Genomic DNA, 5,634 nt, shown 5'->3' with positions numbered 1-5,634 from the left:
CTATCCATAGAGTATCCATAGGGTATCCCATAGGGTATCCACAGGGTATCCACAGGGTATCCATTGGGTGGCCCATAAGTTTTCCATAGAGTATCCATAGGGTATCCACAGGGTATCCATTGGGTGGCCCATAAGTTATCCATAGAGTATCCATAGGGTATCCACAGGGTATCCATAGGGTGGCCCATAGGGTATCCCATAAGGTATCCACAGGGTATGCATAGGGTGGCCCATGGGGTCTCCATTGGGTGGCCCATAGGGTATCCATAGGGTTGCCCATAGCGTATCCATAGGGTGGCCCATAGGGTATCCATAGGGTGGCCCATAGGTTATCCCATAGGGTATCCGTAGGGTGGCCCATAGGTTATCCCATAGGGTATCCGTAGGGTGGCCCATAGGTTATCCCATAGGGTGGCTCATAGGGTATCCGTAGGGTGGCCCATAGGGTATCCATAGGGTATCCCATAGGGTGGCTCATAGGGTATCCATAGGGTGGCCCATAGGGTATCCATAGGGCTCTGGTCAAAATAAATGCACAATAGGGTGCCATCTGGGACATACTCCATGTCTTTATCACATGCATTACCGTGTACATACAAGTCAAAGATCAAATTAAAGTAGAATGTAAACAGACTATTGGCTCCCAATATGATATATTATTTTGTAGCCTATAGCCTGCAGTAATATGTAATACATAGCCTACATCAGGGCTGTTTCTGGTGTGCCACAGGTACTGCAGGATTCTGTTCCAACTAGGCAGCACGCGGAGCTGAGCAACGTAGTTAATTGATCAGTTCAGTGATGGCCTAAATTCAACACACTTGGTCTTCCAGGTCGGTTAAATCAAAAACTTGAAGATTCTGCGGCCCTCCAGGACCAGGGTTACCTACCCCTGGTTTACACTATAACATTACAGATATCTTTGGGAGTTGCATCATTCCTTTTTCACAGTATCCAATAGGTGTCAGAGATCACATGTCAACAGAAAGTTAACAGAGTATTCTAAAGACTACTGCACGTCTGCGTCTGCAAAGCGGCCAGGGCTTTTATGGCACAGGTGGTCGCCACCCTACAGGGTCACTGGTTCAAGCCCTGTTCTGCCAGTTCCCCCTGAACCACTATAATAGATAGGAGTTATAGAATATGATTTCACATTTACCCTGCCATGCCTCATCTCCAACCATATCCAGATGTAAGGGGTGTACCAAGCAATCCATCTAAACTCAATCAGTGAGGAATCTGGATCTGTCATATCAGTCCTAACAATTACCACTCATAGAGAATGATAGAGGACTCTTCTTTGTATCTGTCCTATTATGGAGTCTGTGAGCGAGCCATTGAGGCCATCTCCATTTTGAAGTAGTCCATTTTCAATGAGGTGATAAACAAACTGAAAGTGTGCATACTACCACCTTGAGTGTGTTTGAACAGCTATAAAGGCATGGTTGGGGACTTACTGCCACCTGCAGGTATGGAATATTTGCTCACAGGTATAATTCAATAGCTGATCCCTCCTGATGACCTGGATGGCATTGTGTGATCCCTCCTCAACACATAGGAAGTCCCACCCAGTAAACAATGAAAGCCCTCACTGACCCTGCCAATGCTAAAACAGGCTTTTGGGCACTAGAGTCCTCTATCATTCTCTATGGTACCTGAAAGCGAGGGACTCTCCATTTGGGCTGATCTTTAATAACCTGCCAGCACCTCCCCCGGTAAAAGGGGAATAAGGCAACCTCAGAGTTACACACAAGGATACTTTATTTACACACACACACACACACACACACACACACACACACACACACACACACACACACACACACACACACACACACACACACACACACACACACACACACACACACACACACACACACACACACACACACACACACGGATGAAATGTACATGGGAAGGTAGTGGAATGGTAGTAGTTCTGTACTGGACAGAAAACAGGGGTAATGAATACATTGTACATACTATATGATAGCAAGAGAGCAATAGTAATTGTAATGAAGGACTGTATAAATGGGTATGCTATCAACGATACACACAGAGGCAGAATGCAATAGGCAATAGTAAAAACTATAAAGAACAATAAGCAATAATTATATACATGTTACACACTCACTTTGTGCTAGTACACCATCCCACATGTCCAAAGAATTATGAGTGAGTCCAGCTGTTGTTGTGCAGGTCAGAGATGAGCTTGCTGGTCTCTCTGTGTCTGCTTGAAGGAGACTGAGAGAGGCAGAATCTGGGGATCTGGAACCAAAGCTGTGATTGGCTGACCCCACTGTGTGATAAGGCCCCTGGCAACCATGAGCCCTAGAAAACAATCGGTTTGGCTATGGCCAGAGGTGTGAAGGGCAAGTTCATGATTTGACCTCGGTTATTTCCGAGTTTCCAGATGTCTTGAAAGCACCAAAAGAGTCACCGGCAAGGAGGTCAGAGTACCACTTGACAGGATCTGCGCAGCAACTGCGCAGTTTATATGTTCGAGAACGTGCGTGGTCTTTTCCAGTGTTTTCCTTTTTTTCAAACCGAACGTCGCTAGCCTTGCCAGGCTGCCGAAGCTGTGTGCAAGATCAAGGGACTGGATTGACTACCCATGTCGTTGTCCCGTTTGGTTTTGAAGTCGGCTTAATGCTGTTTTGTTATAGTATTTCGTATTTTAACTATCAGAAGAAGTGATCTGTCGTCACAGAATCTGGTGAGTACTGAGTAGATCAACGCGCCAACGAGCTAGCTAGCTAGCTACTAGATGACGGTAACGATACAGCACAGATCCGATGTGTGAAAATAAAGCCATTGGCTGCTGCTGCTTTACAGCTTGAAAGATTAGCTAGTTAACTAGTTACGAGTTTAAAGTTATCGTGCTGGCTAGCTAAGTAAGGACGGTTAGCTAGTTACTGCAAAACTAGCAATGTGGTGAGACTGACAGCTACTTTAACTAACGTTAACTACTGTAGCCAACACATTATCTATATAACGTTAACTACTGTACATTGTTGACTCAATATGTTGTTGTCTGTTTATTCCGAAGAAACACCAGCTAGTTAGTTAGTTGACAGAATTCCCAGTTAACTAGTTATCTTGCTATGACGTTTTGATGGTAGAAGCTGGCTAGGTAGCTAACTACACTAGGGAGACAGATTTTGTGTGGTGATTCATTCTGTCCTTGTTTGCAGTAGGGGATGGTCACAGAATATTTCAACATCTGAGAATGATCCTGTGAAACTTTTGAGGAAATAGTAGGCCTATGTAAGTTGCTCAATCAACAGGACCTATATAAACTAAGTGTTTTCTGCATGTGTTACATAGCTAACTAACTACCGAACCATAACCCTTAATTAGTACGCTCCTAGACCTGGGGATATAAATGTTACTCTCCCCTGAACTGTCATACGTTCCATCAGTCAAGGTAACTAGTTAACGTTAGCTAACTAGCTATACCATGTTGTTATACCTCTTCTCAGTCATGACTTGGGTTATTTATTCTCAGTAAGTTGTCAAAATGTTATTGCTGTTCAGTTGCGTAACTAGCTAGCTTGCAAGCTACCTACACAATGTTGAAGTATCCTCATGGACTCACTGTCAAGAGTGTGACTAGGTTGGAAAAAGAGGCAGGTAGCCTACAGGTATGATTGTTGAAGACACTCAGGGAGCATTCAGACACAGGTAGCGTAGTTGTTTTGCTTGGCAAAGATCAATAAACTGGAACTGTCATATTCATGATTGGGGCTTACTGTTTCTCTACAGTCATTTAACTTCCAGGAATAGCACTGGCTTCAAAAGACCAGGGAGTGGAGTGTGAATTCCATAGATTATTATAAGGTGAATTATTAATCAGCCAGTGCACATAGCTGCACTCAGGAAGGAAACGTGTTGGCACCACACTACGCAGCTGATTAGAAAAGCACATGCACACTAGCTAAGTATACTGTACTGTACTGTAACCTAGATGTGTTCTAGTCTGCATCATGCTGAGTTATGAGGGAAGAACAATAAGGGTGACTCTCCGGTTTATCTTAAGTAGGCTACATTCCTCCTGTTGCCTCATCAGTACAATCTGTAATGTTGTCTTAGATCTAGACTGTATTGTTGTGCATCATTGTGTCAGTTCAGTTGTGAATTGTGATTGTGTTGCTAAATCTCAGTCATTTGACTGTTTGATTATTTGTTCAGTTAGTAAATAGGTAGCTGGCCATGCAAACAGTAGCCTAAACCAGCGTGCACACTCTGCCTTGCAAAGTAAACACCCTGCTGGACAGGTAGACCCTACTGGTAGACATAACTCAGTGGATCTAGGCGTTGTAACTGAACTCGGAGCAGCTCACCACCACAACGTTTTCTAACTAGTTCCAACTTAAAGGAACCCATCTGATCACTCAAACTGAAACGTTGCACTCAGGTGAGAAATAGAAGGCATGTTGTAATTAAAGTTGGCTTGGCACCACTATCTCTGGCCCTGTTTCAGATAGCCATGCCATCTCCATTTGAATGCACTTTGCTTTGTGAAGCATGCAGATGCAGGTACTGGTGTTGTCCCATATAAGAGAAATGTGCAACAGGTTTTAACATGCCCTGCTCCCAGCACGTCCGCTTTATGACATGGCTATGGAAACTATGGAAACCCAGAGACGGTGTTCTCATGCAACATAGTGTTCTCATTTTCTTGCAGCCTGTCTATGGATGATGCGACTGTTAGAGTTAGACAGTGATATTCTTGTCTATCCTATAATTTATGTGCCTGTATTAATAAGTAAAGCATTGCCTAGAGGAGGAGTGCTGATCAAGGATCAGGTCCTCCCTGTCCATTCATTATAATCTAAAATGCATAACTGTTCCCAGATCAGCACTCCTACTCTGAGGAGAAGCTTTATGAATACGGTGTTGATATGATTAAAGTCAATTCCCTGCATTTTTCACTCAATAATTTACAGCATTCTGTAAGATGGAGAGCTTGTTATGTATGGGGGCTTGCCTTGGTTGTTTATGAATACATAAGAGTCTCTCTGGTTATCTGCCTGAGAACCATGCCAGTCTTGTTGCTTGTCTCCCTCCTTCATCTCTGAGTGAAAGAGTGGGGGCAGGGGGATAGAGAGGGAGGAAAATGAGAGAAACGGACAGAGAGAGCCGGAGAGAGAGGTAGAGACGGAGAGAGAAAGTCAGAGATCAGAGAGACCGAACACGACAGACCTGGTGGGAGAGAGTGTTAGGGAGAGATCTAAGCAGTCTGTATTCAAGGCTTCCTCGGCATTAGACATCATAACAACCCTGCCAGCTGTACCCTCTCTGCCCTACTTGGCCTCTTTCCTGTGTGTTTTCTAAACAACCCAGCCCAGGTCTCTTTAGTTCAGTCACATCTAAGCCATATATCTCCTTCAAATCTGCAGCCGGCCATATTGTCTTCCCCTCCAACTCCAGTCTGCTTTCCTTGCCAGGAACATGGCACCATTAGATCCACAAGACTGTCATTTATTCATTCCTCACATGAGTAATTTAAAGGGCTTCTGGGTAATTTTGCTTTGCCAATTTCTCTCAGCTCCATTGCGCCAAATCTGCCCTCTGGGTCTTCGTTCCACCTGTGTGTGTCAGACTAGGTTCAATTCTCCTCTGTCCCTAAGA

The 5,634-nt window shown here is 44.3% G+C and overlaps 1 protein-coding gene and 1 long non-coding RNA gene across 3 annotated transcripts in view; one reads left to right on the top strand and one right to left on the bottom strand.

Moving 5' to 3' along the window:
* Positions 1-2,411, bottom strand: part of LOC129848679 (uncharacterized) — a 6,875-nt gene extending 4,464 nt beyond the window's left edge. The window contains exon 1 of the long non-coding RNA XR_008758527.1: positions 2,135-2,411. This is a non-coding gene — a long non-coding RNA (uncharacterized LOC129848679). The remainder of the gene's footprint in view (positions 1-2,134) is intronic.
* A 115-nt stretch (positions 2,412-2,526) lies between these two features.
* The window catches only part of LOC129848678 (protein FAM135A-like), a 40,907-nt gene continuing 37,799 nt past the window's right edge, over positions 2,527-5,634 (top strand). The window contains exon 1 of one of the 2 annotated variants that reach the window (XM_055915770.1): positions 2,527-2,716. The gene's annotated coding sequence lies outside the window, so the exon portion shown is untranslated. Of the gene's footprint in view, positions 2,717-2,760; positions 3,268-5,634 lie in introns of those variants that run through there. The other variant, XM_055915771.1, reaches the window with a different exon arrangement.

The sequence above is a fragment of the Salvelinus fontinalis genome, unplaced genomic scaffold (assembly GCF_029448725.1).
Source record: "Salvelinus fontinalis isolate EN_2023a unplaced genomic scaffold, ASM2944872v1 scaffold_1098, whole genome shotgun sequence".
Taxonomy (NCBI): Eukaryota; Metazoa; Chordata; class Actinopteri; order Salmoniformes; family Salmonidae; genus Salvelinus; species Salvelinus fontinalis.
Note: the sequence above shows the minus strand (reverse complement) of the source record. Positions and strands in the feature narration are given on the sequence as shown.